Source organism: Linepithema humile, chromosome 1 (genome assembly GCF_040581485.1).
Source record: "Linepithema humile isolate Giens D197 chromosome 1, Lhum_UNIL_v1.0, whole genome shotgun sequence".
Lineage (NCBI taxonomy): Eukaryota > Metazoa > Arthropoda > Insecta > Hymenoptera > Formicidae > Linepithema > Linepithema humile.
The window spans coordinates 29954200-29972314 of NC_090128.1; the positions used below are offsets into that span (position 1 = coordinate 29954200).

An 18115-nucleotide genomic window follows, 5' to 3' on the forward strand; every position below is an offset into this window, starting at 1 on the left:
ACTCCCGCGAAATTCATCATCGTAAAATTATTACAACGCTCATTTTGTTGATTTGATATTGCAATTATCATATTACAGCGATGATAACGAGTATAGAACATTTTAATGAGATTCAATTCAGCGCCGGCAGTATATTTCGCGACATTTACGCGTGACATTTATGCATTGGAACGCGTGTAACTTGAAACTCTGAAACGCAGAAAAACGACCTCGGACGCGAAAAGTGTGTCGACTGATATGATGAAAGTAGCATCGTCGCTGGCTCGCTTTGTCGATTTTATGACGCGTGCGGCATTCGCGCAAGTTTTGCCCGCGCAAAAGCGTCGCCGAGGCTTCCGATCCTCGTAAAACTCGGCCCGAGTATCGTAAAAACGCGATTATTTCGTCTCATTGCTCGAAACTGCCGTGCATTGCGCTGAGAGGGAGAACTATGCTCTCCGCTAGAGTATAATAAACTGCTAAAGTTCCGTACGCAGGAGGCGTATATCTCGGTCGGTGATTTTTCCACATCGCGATAGCATTCCGCTCTAACACGCGAAACGATCTTGGCCTCTCGGTTTCGCCGGAGTTGATAGAGCAATATCCCCTTTTATATTTCCCAATTTCCACGATTCGCACTCTGTATTTAGCATCGAGTAAACTTTTTTATTTAACGTTGTTTGCAATATTTTTACACGGACGAGGAAGAGAAAAAATATGGCGGCCGATCTGTCTATTTAACGCTGATATCGACAAATCAACGCGAAATCGCATTTCGATTATAAATCGGACGGCGGATGTACGGTTTATTAAAGGTGTAAGTTTCCGCAAGGCCGTGGCATTGTCGGGGGCGGGAAACTTTGTTACCGCGGTCATATATGCTAATTAGTACACGGCGGGATAATTGGCAGGGAGAATTCGGAGCAAGGTCTATTAGCTGCATCGGTCGGTCGGCGGCGTCGGCAGGAAATTTCTGATTAATTAGTGGAAGCTGTACGAGGATGCGGACCTATTTAGTCGCTTCTATAATCCACGATAATCGAGACTCCGCAATTAAATTTAAATCTTAAAGTTAAAAGCGACGTAATATTTCGGGATGCCGTTTACGATCGAGAAGCGACGGGGAGGAGGTCTCGCGAACGAGCAAAGTTCGCAAGGACGGCGAACGAGAAATTTTCTGTCGTTGCGGGGGGGAGGAGGGGCCAGTTCAATTCTCATTAAGCGACGGATAACGGCGACGCCGGGCCCAATTTGTGAAAAATAATGGTGAGACATGGCTGCGACCTCTTTTATCTTGCTCGCCCCTTATCCTTCCAGGCGCTCTCTTATCCCCTTTACCTCCCTTTAACGAAGCTCTTGAGTAATGGAGACATGTCGTGACTCCCGGCAATTAATGCGAGTTGGTTCGTCGAGACGAGAGCGACGGGATTGGTCAGAGGCGAGCGGACAAAAGGAGAAAGGGACAGAGCGAAAACAACTCTGCGGATAGGAGAAGGTTTCAGCCGGGGTAATCGAGACGTCGCGTTTCGCATGTCGATTGTCTCGGTAGAGACGGAAGTTTTATCAAATCTCGCGTAATATCAGTCACTCCGAGCTTTCCGTATCGCGGAAAAACCTGGGGATATTTAAAGTCATTTTAATTCCTCGAAGCTCTGCCGCCGCACGAGCGAGTCGAAAAAGATTAAAAGATTCTAGAGAGAGATTTGAACGCCATGATGTGTTTTCCAGTTCGCGCCGATTCGGAAACAGGTTTCTCGCTGTCGGAAATTCAATCGCAAGATTATCGGCCTCGGCTTTAAATTCTTCGAGCGCCAAAATGAGTAAACTGTTTGAAAATTTGCATATGGATTCGCGCTCGATTGTACCTATCAATTTTGCTAACGAGACCGCCGGGGTGGATCGTAAAAGCGGCGTTTAACGAGCGCGCCGGACGCCTGACAGGATATTATGTATTATTAATGCGGGCAAATATTCACGTTTGTAAATGTTCCAACATTTTCTGCTCGGCGAATAAAAACAATCGTGTCGATGGGCTAAAAAGGAATAAACGAATCAGGATGTTGCTGTGAAGCGCCAAATTGGAAATCCGGAGCCCCGCGACCAGCCGACTATGAAAATTAAATTAAATCGTGCACCAAGATATATTTTCTATTTATTCTCCCCCTCCTTCGCTGGCACAATTTCAACACATTACACGCATTCAAAATATACAAATAATTCTGCAGTTAAGGTTGTTGTTCCGAAATAACTATTGTTTGCGCGCTTTATTTTTAGAATTTACATTAATTATAAAATTTAAGAGAATAAAATTTAAGAGAGGAATTCTCGTGCTCGTAAATTAGACGTTTATTTTTAATTAGAGACAATTAATTTTTAAAGAATCTAAAAGAATTTTAAAAGAATCTTTTGCTAAAAATTTATATTAAAATAAAACGCGTATAAATACGAAACAAGTCTTAATTTCGCGCGTTTTACATCTTAATTCATATCTACGTTGCAGCCCGAGACATTTTATCTCACGACATATATCAATGGCGTTGTATGACAGATTATATTCATTTAAATTCATGCTTTCACGTTACACAATATTATTAAAAAATATATTTAATGAAAGCTTAACATCCTATTTGCATTTTACTGCGCTGCATTTATCACTGTACATGCTAATTCAATGCAACAAAGAGAATAATAATTATTTTAACTTTCGTATATTTAATATTTCCGCATAAATTTCATACAAAAAACGTCATTCGGTAATCCGATAATCAATCGGATATCGCGCGGTAAAATTAATGACTGCAATTGGATTATTCGCGCCATTTTCGCGAGTTTTATATTTTTTTATAGGATTTGCTGCCTCGCGCACAGCCCGGCGCTATTTCCCGCCGTGTTTTACAGCCACGGTTCTCGTTTTAGAAACATCGTGTGCCCCTTGGGTTTCAACTTGTAATCACACACTGCATCGTGTCTTCGTTGCGGACGAAATACGAGCAGCTCGCTCGAGTAATCACATTTAATTACAATCAAGATAAAACGAAAAGGCGGAAAAGGAAAAAAAAAGAGGGAAAAGCAGACGAAGAACACGGGTTCGCGTTTTCACGACCGCGCGCTCGCGAAACTTTAATACGAGACGAACCGAGCAGCGTCCGCTGTAAGATGGAGGGAAAAATTTAATTAACGTGAGCATACGAAAGTTTCGCTGGTCCGTTTCGTGGATGTGGCGGCTTAAAGTTTTTTACGATTGCGGTAATAAAGACATTCGATTCGGTTCGGTCGCCTCGTTTCGTTCGTGCTCGTCTTGAGAAGATGACGCGAAGCGTGCAAGCGCGCGTCGTCCCGTCTCTCTTTTACGCATGCGAGCGACAAAAAAAAAATGAAATTTGTTATTTAAAAAGTACTGCGAAGGCCGTTAATGGGATATTTGATAAACGAGGATCGTGCATCATCTTTAAGTCCATTACATTAGCGTGATGTATCGCACATTGGGGGACGTCCTTAAACTTTTCTGATCACATGGGTTGTTTATTGTCACTTCTCTCCCCTTTATTGTCTCCTACACGCTCTAACGATCCCTGCGTCCTCGCCGACGGATGCGGACGTTCATGCGAACGACTGAACTTTCATTCAGCGCCGGGGCGAAGATACGCCTTGTTCGCTTATGAGTCAACGATATCATCGCTCAGCCGAAAGCGTCACAAATTACACTCGCGCGTCGAAGAGCTGCGATTAATCTGCATATTATTACGTCAGTTCGTCCGTACCAGCGCACTTTAGTGCCTTTATAAGTTCACTGACATTGGGAGTTAGAACACTTTGAATATATTACCATAAAACGGAATGGGAATCAGTGCGACTAGAATTTTGCGACTGTCCCGAAGAAAATTTTCCGACGCACTTTTCAAAATGTTGCATAATTTTCGACGTCGCGCGAATTGAAGAATTATTCAAGAACACTGACGCGATCACTCACCTCCTAGAAAAATTCGGCAACAATAATCCGCGCGATCGGATGACTCATCCATTCGCGGCGTGATCGCGCGAGCGGATGCGCACGCGCACCTCTTCCGTCCCCTTTAAAATATTCAATCTAAAATCATTGGACGCGCATTACGAAGCAGACTTGTGAAACGAGCGTGCTCGAGGACGACCGCACTAGCATCGATACGGTGCATCAACGATCGGGGACCAATATCGTCTCGGCAAAGTGGTCGGGGAGAGCGTCATCTCGATGGCGACGGCAATGAAAAGCGACGTCGTATCGACGGAACCGTCGTACGGCGATGTTGCGAAGCCAAGAACAACACCTTAGCAGCCGTGTTGCAGCCCTCCCTTTGACACAACCGACGCCATTACTACGTGCAAATTACTTCTCCATTCGATTCGATACTAGGGAGGGGGGAGGGGGGAGCATAAAGCGCTCCTGGCCTGCGCCCGATAACGCCTTTGTTACTATGCATTGTGCACATGTGCACGCGTTTACATTTCCAGATATATCGGGTGTCTCGGATTACCGCTCTTATCATTATCGATTGTGCGTTCCTCGATAAATATGGATTCCTCATTTGTGCGCGCCGCGATTAAGGTTTAGAGTGATTGGAAAGGATCCGTGATACGAGTATAATTGAGTTTGAGTTGGGTAACAAAAGTTCGACTATCATGTATTTCAAAGTTCTCGCCATGATACGACTCTGCGGTGTTAAATCCTGAACAGTTTCGTATATATAAAGTTTATTTAATGGAGTATTAGCTGCCACTTCGGAACATAAAAGTTTTCAGCGGTGGATCAGAAAATAGTTATCTAACAAGTGTAGAGTAGCTTATTTATTCGTAAATTTTATTCCCGTTTGATTTGCGGAAATTCAGGATTATCAGAACTTTTTCGAGCATCGATGTTAAACATCTGAATATTTTTGGACCTTGCTACTTATTCAGCGTTAAACATTAATGTGATTGACAATGTTGAAGATTGGAAGGAAAATAGAACGGGAAATTGGTTTGGATTTAACGAGAAAAGTTCTCGTAAAAGAGATCTCGCCGTGTTTTGGAACACCTTACGTACAATGCGCGATGCGCCCCGCATATCTAAAGTTGCGCATAGATGTATTATTGGGCGCATTATATTACAGCACGAGCCGTCGAAGCAATTCCATTGTAAATTGACCAAGTGCGCATTTGGTACGAAATCGCGCGCTAGCCGACCAGAAGGAGGGCGCGCCTCGCTACAGGCGACGAAAAGGATACCGGGAAGACCGCAGGCGACACGGTTGTTCGCGCCAGAAGCGTGAGCCGGTAAAAGCCCTTATATTGAATACGTGGGTCACATCTCAATATCTCGATGCACTTACTCGCGCCACCGATATTTCGCCGTCGGGGATTCGCCCGAGAGCATGACGCGTGCTGTCGAAAGGTTGGCGGCGATAAGTTAGGCGATATTTCGGATTGGGACACATGGGCCGTAAAATAACATGGTAAAAGTGGCAAAAAATCGGAAACAATCTAATTTGCGTCACTCGAAATTTTAAGCTCCACAAAAGTTTGTATAGCAATTTTTTCCTCCGAATTTATAATTATCTCCGCAGGCAGTTGTGAAGCAATAATGGCTCGCCAAAGCTGAATATAGGTCTGCTTAGAATATCTTTACGCTTTGAATGCAATATTAATTCGAAACGCGAGCATCCAAAATGCACGAGTAATTTCGGCCGAATCAATTATTTCGCCGATCGGCAAGCATCTTTTAATATAACGGACAATCTATCATTGCGCGGTGGCCATACGTAAAAGAATATGTGGATCTCAATATGGATGGCTCGCGGATGCCGCAACGCTAAAATATTAACCGCCATTTATTAAATTTTCATATGGCTCGCGTGATTCTGCGATCGTCGGGCATTTCTTGGTCATAATTTTCCACGAACGGCCAGGAAATTTACTCCACGTACTTGTGACTCATCGCCGTGGCATCGTCCCCTTATAAACAATCCGGAGAAATAAATTTCGAGAGAATACGAGGGAGAGGCCGACTGGCGCCATCGAAACGACCCTTTAAATCCGACCCCATCGCAGGCATCACGGATCTTCGTGGTCGCCACGCGTTATAATGCCGAATACAGTTTCGTGTTTCCACTTTTTGTTTAACTTATCTGCGTCTCCGTCGTTGAGTCACAATCGAGCAACAAAAGTACGATTCGGAACGGGGACGCGTTTGAGTGGCAAAGTAGAATAGCAGAAAAAAATTTATTCGATAGAGCAGAGGCAGTGTTGTGTTTAATCGAACAGATAATGCCGAGAAATCGATCCAACAGCTGCGTACAGGAGAGTCGATGGAAATAAAGACGGACGATATCGATTTATAAATATTTCATGCCACGGCGATGAACATTCATCACGGGCCGCCCCGTTGGTAATGTTATTTATGTTACATGCCGAAACGGATAGCGGGCTTGGTTACTTAGCGATATGAAAATTCTCAAATTACCATCGCCGTCGAGTCACCCGAGTCTCCTGCGACTTTCCGTCTTCGACGATCGATCATCCGCCGTCCCTCGTATTCGAGGTGCTTTTTGCACGGAGGACCGCAACGGAAGCACGATGATGTAAGATGATCGTCTATTCATCTTGCCGTGACTTGACCGAAAATCGAATTCTTGAATAATCGTTTAACATTTAAGATTCTTCGGGCGGCTAACGACGCTTGACTTTGGAATTAAATGTCGCGAAAGTTCGCGGACAATTAACGCAACGAGAGATTACGAGGAATTTTAGAGTTTTTATGTATAAATGTATAACAATTTGAATATACAAAATGCCAGAGCGATAAAATTGGAAAATTTATAGAAAAATATCAGGTATCTTGTATAATTCACATAAAACAATGTAGCATTTTGATGAATTTTCCAGTTTTATGCAATTAGCTAAATTCTGTATAAATTAATTCCCCTGTTATTTGCAACAATAAATGGTTGAAAAATGTAGTCAAACGTAGCACGATAATTAACTACCAATATTGTGCACGGCGACTGTATTAACAATATATTCTCGATAGAATCATTGATTGGCGATGGCCTCCAGAGGATTTCAGCGAATTCGCGACGTATGTCCTTAAGGGGTTTAACGGGGTAATTAATGGCACGATCGAATGCCATCGGAACGGAAGCGTGCACGTAGATCGCCAAATAATTTAGCGAATATCCCGTGACGACGCGCACATCACAGGAAGCTAAAAACAAGGAAGCGGTTGTTAATCGAACCGGACATTACCTCTGCTGGAGTGTTATCGTCCCCCGCTGCACGCGTTCGCACGCTGCGGTCCCAGACCTCATTAACAATTAGAATCCGCGGTGATTATGCCGCTAATTGGTAATCAATATTCAGTATAACCGTTAAAGGCCGGCCCCGGCAACTGAATATCGATAGGGTCGACCGCCACCGCCGAATCCGCAGTCGGCTAATGTAAACGATACAACGGAAGGGGCCAACTGAATCGGCAAGTGGCATCCGGTAGCGTCGAATAAGCGAGGACTTGGCGAGCAAATTCTTCGCGGCTTCGTATTAATTTATGGACAAGAATAAACCGAGAGAACCGAGAGAGAGAGAGAGAGAGAGAGAGAGAGAGAGAGAGAGAGAGAGAGAGAGAGAGAGAGAGAGAGAGAGAGAGAGAGAGAGAGAGAGAGAGAGACAGACAGAGAGAGAGTTTCGTGGAACGCGCTTATTGGCATCTGCGCGCTCGCGCGCGCGCGACAATATGAGAGTACATTAAATTCGCGCGGGCTATGCAAATCCACTCGAGTTCACAAACAAATCCGCAAGAGGATTTAAGAACTTAATTACGAATTAAAACATTCGTTTCGTCGTTCGCGTCGCTGTTCGCGCAGGCTTCTCTCCCCGGGAACTTTGATTGAGTGAGTTTACTACAAAGTTAGTCTATAACTCGCCTACTTTTTGGACGTCCACCGAGCGAGAGGAGGAGGCGAGTCGAGTGGGAAAGAGAGAGACGGGGGGGGGGGGACATCACCTATCTTTCACCCCCGCCTCGCGCCCTCGATCAATTAAAACTTCACCGAGTTTGATTTATCGAACGACTTTGATTGCAGCTCCGTTAAAAAAGAGGGTACGCTCGCGCCAGCCACAAATTCCTTCCATGCCTCTCCAACGGCTCCGAAAAACTTTTCAAGACGGTTTCTAATCGCTTTATTTAATTATGACACATATTACATTCCTCAATTATTTATTTCCCCCTCTCTCTCTCTCTCTCTCTTCTCGGATCAGACGTCAATCCGTGCGCTCGAGTCAACAGTCTTGAATTTCGGGGCGCGTCGCCGAACTAGTTTCGGCTAAAGTAGGTTGGTAATTTCATGGCTGGAGTTACAGCGCTGCCACACATTCGATTCACTCTGGCCGAACGAGCGGTATCGGGCGCGATCTGCTATTCCCACGAGGAACTTCGCTCCTCGTTTATCTTCATTATCGTCGTCTCTGTCCTCGGCCAGCGGCAAACGGCCGCGGTAACGCGACGCGACGCGACTCCAACGTCCGCCGGACCGGCCGCGCCCGGCGCGCGAGTATAAACATTTGAATATTTATGAAACGTTTATCGGAGAGAACGCGGTCACAGGGTTATCGGGGTTCCGTTTTGCCGGATCGCATTTTCGAAAACGCGGTTTGACTTCGGGGCCCCCGAATCGAGGGCGATGTCGATGTGACGTCGGTATCGGCTTCCGGCCGGTCGCTCGCCCCGTCGCGTACAACGTTTTTCCATTTAGCCGCGATACCGGTGTTTACTATAAACGCGGCGCGCTACGCACCGGCGCTCTATTTTTCCGCTATTTCTCTCCTTTGGCCGGCGATGAGGCGCATAAACGGACCGGCTCTGTCTCATTCCGCCGCGAGTTTGTTCCCGCTTTTGTTTTTTCACCCGCTCCTCTTTGTTTCTTTGCCTCTCTGTTGCGCTCTCCACTTCGCTTTCATTCGCCGCGAGTTTGTTCTGCCTCTCGATGCTTCTCGGCAAACGAAAGGTATCCCTTTAAATTGAGTTAAAATATAAACGACAGTTGATTTTTGTCTGTATAAACCAGGTATTTCAAAGATTTTTTTTCCCCCGTTGGTTACTGATACAATGTTTCGCTCGATTTTTATTGATTTGGATAGGTAAGGCGAGCAGAAGATAACCAATGTTTTTATCAATGTATACATGTTTATGCTGTTAGAAGTACTTTGTCAGAAATGTTTCGAGCTGGCCCGTTTTTTTCTGTCTGAGAGAGAGAGAGTCTCGTTTTGCAATTCTTAACATTTTATACTGTTCTGAAAATTGTCGCATCCTCAGAATCCGATTTTATTACGATTCCGACGATAGGGATCACATTTTGTCGTTCGATTACAACCGTTTCGGTGCGACAACAACTTTTCCAAAGCAAGCGACAGCGATGATTTTTAACAAATACACTTTTCCGCTTACAGCGTTAAACTAATTTCTAGAAGCTCACAGAATCGTCGAACAAATTGATACTTGTCGAATATTCAGAATTTGCCACTTGAAATAAAGTGGCACTTTAATCAACTTTATCAATATCACTTGCAAATAGAACGTCGTTCTTCTCTCCGCTTTGCGGGGATCAAGAGCTGTAGGTTTGAAGATATCGAAAATTTGCAGTGTTTCAATTTGCACGGCGTGCCATTCCGATGTCTGATAATCGTGATGGACGGCTGGGGGCGATAAAAAGCGCGCGGCACTTCGAGCTTTCGGCATATTTACGACGGAATTGATTTAGTAGGCCGATGCCCGAATGTGTCGGGCGCGCGAGTGCTATTGCGTGGTCCGTTTAAAAGCCGGGCAAATAAATATAGACGTTCGTGTACGTAACGACACCACGAGTCCACGAAAGGGTCGTGGGGGAAAACACGCCAGGGTTTGAAACCTCTCAACAGGATGAAACTTGATTTACTTCGAAGCCGGCGATGGACGGGGGGAGGGGGTGAATCCTTAGGAGCGGTAAACAAGGGGCATCGAAGCCTGCGCGAAAGCCTGCGGCGTTAAAGTCTATCATATTCAGCGCATTATTTCTGTCGCGAACAATATAATTTCTAAAGAGGCAGATGTGATGAGAAAAAATATTTGAAGCACTAAACCCGAGTGTTAAAGAGTTAGAAAATTCGAACCACTTTACGCAGTTATCTTTCGGACGAGAAAAATGAGGCGTTAATTATTCGAAGGGAATAAGCTCTCTGCTAACAATACACGTACAATCATATAACCGGCGATATTGTAGGCGGAGAGCGCGCGGCGGAGAGGGAAAATAACGAAATAAACTGTGAGCGATAAAGCGATGCGCGCGGAACGCGTAATTTAGCGCTGTGTAATTAAACAAAAGCACCGTTTCAAAAGGCACCCACCGGGGAGACGATTAGGATTCCAATACGACCGCATTCCGTGCAATTCGAGAAACGCGCCGGCAAAAAGCGCATTTGCAATCCAAAGTGCACAGTCCGAATTCGCGCGCGAAATAATTCCATAAATTGGTACAAGATAATTAGATTAAACGATACGTTCGCGATCCATTAGCTAATTAAATCGCGAGATTACGTTTATGGTAATTAACAAACGCGGAATAACACAGCGCGGCCGTTTGTCCGCTCGACAGGGCACAGCGGCGATAAGAATGGCATTCGCCATCGATCGCGGAATAATAAACAATTAGCGCGCGACTCTCGTCCGCTTCGAGTTTAGGAGCGCCGCGGACTTGATTTATAGTCTCGTTTACGTCGAATGGAAATCTCTCTCCGACAACCCTCTTCGCGTCTTTAACGGCGAAAGGGCATGGGATCTCACGCTGAAAGGTTGCTTTACCCTTTTCAGAGGCGTCGTTGCGCAACAGTGAGAGAGAGAGAGAGAAACTATGGTAACAATACCCTCGCTTTTCCCCCCTCGAAAGCTCTCGCTCTTTTCGTCCGGTCGACACGCACGAATTATTTCGTTCTCTTAGAGAAGCGGCTCTTCGGATGATTTGATAATTCTGTAGAAAGCACGTCGCGCGCACGGACGACCGGCATAAGAGCAATCTGTTCGCTTAATGGAACAACACGTTTCGCTAGGAAAAAAAAGCGATTATAATTACGGATTAGCGAAATTGAGAAAGAAACACCCTTGGATTTTATTAGTTGAAATTAATTTAAGGAAAATGTAAAGATTAAAGAAGAATTGTTTTTCGGGGCAACTTGAAATAACGGTTTTAACTTTTAACCCCCCAGTTGATAAGCGCGACAAGAACAAAGAAACAATATCATTTTGGTTTGCTCTGAAAACCCAGCGAGTTTCATCAAAAACGAAGCGGAGACTGTTTGTAAACGTTTCTTGCAAAGCAAAGCTATTTCCTTGTACTCTTCGCAAAGTGTTTGGTTACGGTGACGCTTGTCGTCAAAAGGCACCCTAAAGAACCGGAATATGGGAGGTCTGTAGGTCGCGATAAAATAAAACTCTAACAGGAACTTCAAGCAACTTTCCGGCGCGGAGGGAGGAGGGGGGAGGAAATTGATGGCCGACAACATAGCGTATCGCGAAATCTACCCCCCCATTTTCGCGCGCGAGGGTGCAGCGCATCGGAACGGACGAGGCGCGCACTTTGCCCGATTCACTTCGCGTCTTCTTTGTGCGAAAGCTATCGGCAACGAGGCGTGTCGGAGTGGCTGTTTGTAGCGTCAAAACGTTGAACGGAATCGACGCTCGGGGAAGATCGGCGAGCCGTCGGGATGTTTTTGGACGTCGAGCCGGATCTGCACGGCGGCTTTGCGCGAATGGCGCACACTGGCGTCTTCGAGTCCGACATGCACGTACATTTCGACTTCTTGACCGAACGATTCAAAGTTTGGGGGAAAAAACGATTCTCGTCGTCTTTCACAGATCGACTTAATATCGGAATGACGATAAAGTTCCCTGCAGAGTTCTTGTATTTTTTTTTTTTTTTTTTTTTTAAGCTGTTGCAAGCTTGGAAACATTGCACTTTTCAGCACATGTGCGAGTGTAAAATAATATAATATTAAATTTCACTGCAATAAAATATCAGAATATAATTGATGCATTTATTAATAAATTTATGCTAAAAGAAATAAAGTCACTTCTGAAATAAATAAACATTCATTTCTCGCGACGTGCGTTTACTGCAACAACGGCTCAATTAACATCGCAACTACTCGTCTGTTACCAACTTCATCCCGGAATCAACCAGGCATCTCGGGCATCGCGTGACAGTCGGCTGTCTAGCCGACGGGCTCTCAGTAATCGTAAAGCTCCGAAATCATTAACGAGTTTGGCGCACCCCATCACGCCGGGAATAAAACTGTTGATTTCTGAACCGGCGTTAGGGTCGGACATTAAACAAATGTAGCACTTGCGCGATAATTCGTAAAAATCTGCAGACCCCCTCCGCGTCGTCGTTAGACGGCGGGGGGGCGATCATTTGGAATATTCCCGATACCCGGCGGCGATTAAACGACAACTGTCAAAAACAGGAGCATTCCCCGAGCTCCGTCGCATCGCATCTGTACGCCCTTCACATTTCCCGAACGGACCTCGCGCTCGATAAAACCGTTTTCCCCTTTTTACGCCTTGGCGACAGTCGACGACGAAAGCCGGCACGACGGACAGATTATGATTCAATAATCTCGGAAAAACAGCTTCCGGGATTCTGTTGACCCCGTTTTAACGTCAGACTCAGCTGGTGAGTCGGAATGTCACTTGAGGATGTTTTGCCGTGCAGTCCCTTAAGGACTGAAGGATTCCTCGAAGAAAAATCGTTAGCGAAACCTCGAAGAGGTAATAAAATCAGGCGGTGGAGAGAAATATACAGTGGCCGGGACTTTGTTTTCCGCCGCATTGATTTTTCCTCAGCGAACATTTCCCCCAAATTGTCCAAAAATTGCTGATTCAAGAAATTATGAGTGTAAAACTAAAGTGTAATGCTTTGGTTGTATTTGTTTGGGTATAAAAACAATCGTAAAAATATCCAACGGTAAAAATTTGTTATTTAAAAATGTTTGAATCCTGTATTTATATTGCGATGATACAAATACACAAGCAAGTTATACAAACCATCAAATGCTCCAAATTTTTATATTTTTTCTACAAAAAATATATTGTGGAAAAACTGCGGCTAGGTATTCCGAATTTTATCCTACATTATATCTACATTTTATCTTTCCCTTCATATTTTCTATACGCACGAATTTGTATGCGAAAAAAATATTAATCTTGGAAATTGTTCAGAAAATTTAATTAAGGGAAAAGCACGAGTCCGGTCGAGCCTAGTAATTAGGCATTCAAAGTCTATGCGTCTATGCGAAGCGCAGGCGACGAGGCGCGCCGGCAAGAAATTATCTCTCGAAAAAAATTCATGAAATATGTGCATTACGCATCGCGGCAGAGAGTCTCTTCTATATACCGCATTCCCGTGGATATTTATTTGTTCGCGTAACGGCGCTTTGTCGCGCAGAGTGGAATCGCCCCTTGGCGACGTACTTTGCTGACAAATATTCTTCCCGGGAGTCGACAATGATACCGACAGTTGGGCAGCAACGGCAAATGCTGCCGGCGCCGAATTTCAAAGGCGGAAAAAGCTTGCGCGCAGAGCACAATCCTTTACCGGCATGTTTCCGACCCCGCATCGCGACGACTGTACCCGAAGCGGCGCGTCGCATCTGTTCTCTTTTGAAACGCGATATAAAATAGGGACTCGCGTTCCTTTTCCCCGAATCCATATATTTAGTCGACGCGCGGCAAACTCGCCGTTGAACAAGAAAAAAAGAACGAAAGTCACGAGAATAGACCTTGCAATCCTGCTCCTAGACGCGGAACAGCAGCGGCGGCGGTGTACCTAGCGCGCGTCCTTTCATAATTTTCCTCCGGCGCGTGAATCTTCCATGTGACCTGCGTTGGCCGAGTTGTAAATTTTTGGGAGCACGCGGAGGAGCTTAAAAAGAACTTTAAAGAACGACGTTGCGAAATGACCTTATAAATGGGTCTCAAAAAAAAAAGAGTAGAAAATTTTAAAAGCTAAATAACACTAAAGCTTGGAAAAGAGAGAAGAAAAAGATAATCTCGTTATTTCAATTGCAAATTACGTTGTTGAAATAATCGCGAATATATTTTAACGATAATTAATCATGCAGTAACACAGAGACTCATCGGGGATTTATTCGCGGCAAACGGGCGGACAAACGGACGGGCAAACGGACGGCTACTACATTTTCTAATGCGCACAGGGAGAGGCTAATGAAACGTGTCTATTAATTAGTAACTAAGTGTTACGCGACATATCCATTAGTGATAATCATGTTAACTAAAATCAGAGAATCAGCGATCAACCGGCCAATAGCGTTTAATGTGGGCGGGATAAATTATTGGACGTCTCTGGTAATTAGGTAAATATTACACGTATCCATTAGCAATCGACCATCATGTCCACCAGTTAGATCCGATATTCATAAATCGACGACGGTGCACGCATTAATTCGCTATAAACAAACAAAATCCATAAGCCGCTGAACTGCCGGTCATTTACAGATGTTCGCTTGATGTTAATGAGATGCGCGCGTGTGTGTGTGTGTTTTCGTGCGCTGTGTAACATCGCGTTTGAAATCCGCGGCACGCGAAATCCCCGGTTTCGTTCGCCACCCTTCTTGCGGGCTGCCGTGCGTGCGGTTTACAGTCAGCTCACCGTTCTGTGTAATATTCTTTTTTTTTTTTTATTTGTTTCCGATGATAAATCCTGTTGAATTTTTCAGATAATTCTGTCGTATGCAACTAGCGCGAATAAAGCGACATACGAGTTCTCTTCTGTTTGCGCTCGCGTTCCGAGCGCCGCGCGCGTGCACCGGCGATTTTCGTCCCGCGTGTTGCCGCAAGTTTTGCAATAAAATAATTACACGATCAACACTCGAGCATTGGTCGCTTTTATCTCGCGACACACTCTCTTCTATCACGTACCTTCGCAGATTTCATTCCACGCTGAACAACAGACGGCGCCGCCGCCGCCGCCGCCGCCGCCAGGCGAGAACGGTTGGAAGGACGAAAGAACGGAAACGTAATAAAGCCGATATGGCCCGAGAACGGCGGGGACAGATTGGAAAGTAACCGAACGGCTGCCCCGCCGAAAGGAATCGAACAACACGGAAGGGGATGAAAGGAAACGAATGAACGGAAAGAGAAACGGACAGCGAGGCGGGGGAGGCGATGAGAGAGAGAGAAAGAGAGGGAGGGAGAGAGAGAGAGAGAGGGAGGGAGAGAGAGAGAGAGAGAGGGAGAGAGAGAGAGAGAGAGGGAGAGGGAGAGGGAGAGGGAGAGGGAGAGGGAGAGAGAGAGAGAGAGAGAGAGAGAGAGAGAGAGAGAGAGAGAGAGAGAGAGAGAGAGAGAGAGAGAGAGAGAGAGAGAGAGAGAGAGAGAGAGAGAGAGAGAGAGAGAGAGAGAGAGAGAGAGAGAGAGAGAGAGAGAGAGAGAGAGAGAGAGAGAGAGAGAGAGAGAGAGAGAGAGAGAGAGAGAGAGAGAGAGAGAGAGAGAGAGAGAGAGAGAGAGAGAGAGAGAGAGAGAGAGAGAGAGAGAGAGAGAGAGAGAGAGAGAGAGAGAGAGAGAGAGAGAGAGAGAGAGAGAGAGAGAGAGAGAGAGAGAGAGAGAGAGAGTGTGTGTAACGCGAAGGCGGCAAATTGAAGCTCGCGTAAGTGGAAAGCCAATTTGAAGTTTCTTGTTGTGAAAATAAGATCATGGAAAATTATTGGGTGTCGTAACGGTCGCGCGGCACGTTTCTATCTCGCGCGAGCCGAGAAAGCCGCGCGCGCTCGCGCGGATGGATAGAATCTTTCGTAACGAGAAAATTGGAAACCGCTTTGTTGACGTATTACGCGCGGGGGATCCGAGATGTTTCCGGCGCAGTGTGTCAATACGGTGACTCGTTCGATTTTCGAGAGGGGATCGACGACGCGGAAAATTCGCAGCAGTTTCCGCTTTGGCAAGCGCAAAATAATTTATGCGCGCGAATTGTAATTGCGGATATAGTATCACGTTACGAAGGCACATTATTTCATTTGCATACGACACAAATAAAACGTCCCGCAAATACATTTCGGAAATATTTTTCGCGTGCGAAATAATCGAGATTTTTGATTATCATATAATAATATCGAATTCGAATTCGCAAACTGCACGGGGCGGCCCGGCTGTCCGGCACGTTTTTAATTAAAACACGACGCTTAATGAAGATTTCGGTGTACGCAGGCGAACGATTATACTCATCGATTATCCGCGGACAAATGATAGGCCAGCGCGCATTTATATAGCCCGCGGGTACGTATTTTGTAGTCGCCGTGGCCGTTTTATTTATTTTCTTCCGTTACAGCCGCGGCGCAAAATTAAATTTCGGCATTTGTTTATACGCGCGCGGCGTACCGCGCGCGACGAGATTATCGGCCGTCGATGTCAACCCGCCCGTTGAAAATGCCGAACCGCGAAAATGAAAGCAGACGTGTCGCGTTTTTAGACATTTTTTTTTTCCGAAATTCGCGGTTGCGCGTGCGTTCAAATTAAATGAACTAATTTCATTCGCCGCCCGGCGGCGATCCGCCCCCGTGTAGACGCAGCGATACGAAAATAATAATCGGCGAGGGGGAACAGTCGACCCGAACAGAAACCTTCCCTCCTTGAACTAACGCCACAATCCTTCAACGATGACGATCAATTTGCCGCCCCGGCGACATTAATAATGTCAACATCTTGGTTCACACTCCCGAAGAATAATATTGTCCCGCCATTACTTCCCAGTCCGTGGACAGCGCAGCTGGACGGAGATGGCTAAATTGTGCAGTGGCTCTAGGGTTTCTAAGCGCTTGTACACACGGAACGATAAATTTCTGTCACTTCTCAACCGCTCGCGAAAGTAACGCGGACGGAAATGCAAATATGGGCGCCCGCTGGAAGCGCGTAAAAATAATCGCGTTGAAAAAAAAAAAAAAATAAAAATACGACACGTCTCGATGCTTGCGCGTTTGTAAAAATTTGCAGTGTCTCGTATTTTGATTCCACACTCGTCGCTCCGTGGAAACTCGTGGGAACTCCCGGAGAGGATTGCGCCATCTTTTCCAGAATTTACCGACGGTGCCCTCTTAATCGTCGAAGACAAGAAGGCACTCGATGCCGGTCCATCGACGATCGTATATCAAATATCTTATATGCGCGCGCGCGCGCTCTCGTGTTTGAACTGCGAGCACAAATACGAGCGCAAAAGCGTACAGCGTGCGCGCCTGTCGCACGGAAGTACGGTTCCACGTTCGTTACCGACCCGAACGCCGACAGTTGAAGTAACTTTGTTCGCGGGATGTTTGCTGGTTAATTTTCCGAGTCGCGTTACATGTCACGCGAAATCGTGCAAAACAACGTGGAAAATGTCGCTCGACGCTCGCACATGCGTTCGGATCTCTTCACGCACTTTCGAATCTTGCGCCACTTTCGGGCTCGCCGGTGCCCCGCGCGCGGAAATTTTCCGCACGCGAAAATAACGCGGGGTGCGCGAGATTTTCGCGACAAATTCATTAAGCGCGTAATAAACTTTGGCAACTTTATGTTGCAATTATCATAGCGAGTTCTCGGATCGCATGATGGGTTTTTAGTTAACATCATCGCAGTGTAGAATGGCTTCCGTGTAGACGGCGGAGACCATAATAGACCGTAATTGCCCCTAATGAAATATAATCATTGTTTCCACGCTGCTACCAGCGTTCCGTATTAAAGCGATCCCGAAACTTTGTTTTTGAGTTATTTATGAGATTAGCGTATAATGAAATATAGTCTCGTTTATGGCAAATATGCCCGCCGGCACTAACGGATATATACAGCGGAAGTTTATACTCGTATAAATTCCACCGCCGAGCGAATTAATTACTATTTCGAATCGCAAGTATTACGAGTCGGTCATTGGGCGCGGAGAATCGTACATATCGCGTGATAAATAACGCCCGGATCGATATGCGAAAATTTATCAGTTTTCTCTCCCCCTTTTTTTTCCCCTCCCCTCCCCTGTTCATTGGATTCCGCACACGAACGCAGGGCTCTCATCGGGGAAAACGCCTGACAAATTTATCTGCCACTACTGCCGCTCTAAAGGAC

At 45.7% G+C, this 18115-nt stretch overlaps 1 protein-coding gene across 5 annotated transcripts in view; it reads right to left on the minus strand.

Annotated features, from left to right (window-relative positions):
• Positions 1-18115, minus strand: part of Fas1 (fasciclin 1) — a 237894-nt gene that overhangs the window by 92993 nt on the left and 126786 nt on the right. The gene's annotated exons all lie outside the window — the stretch shown is intronic.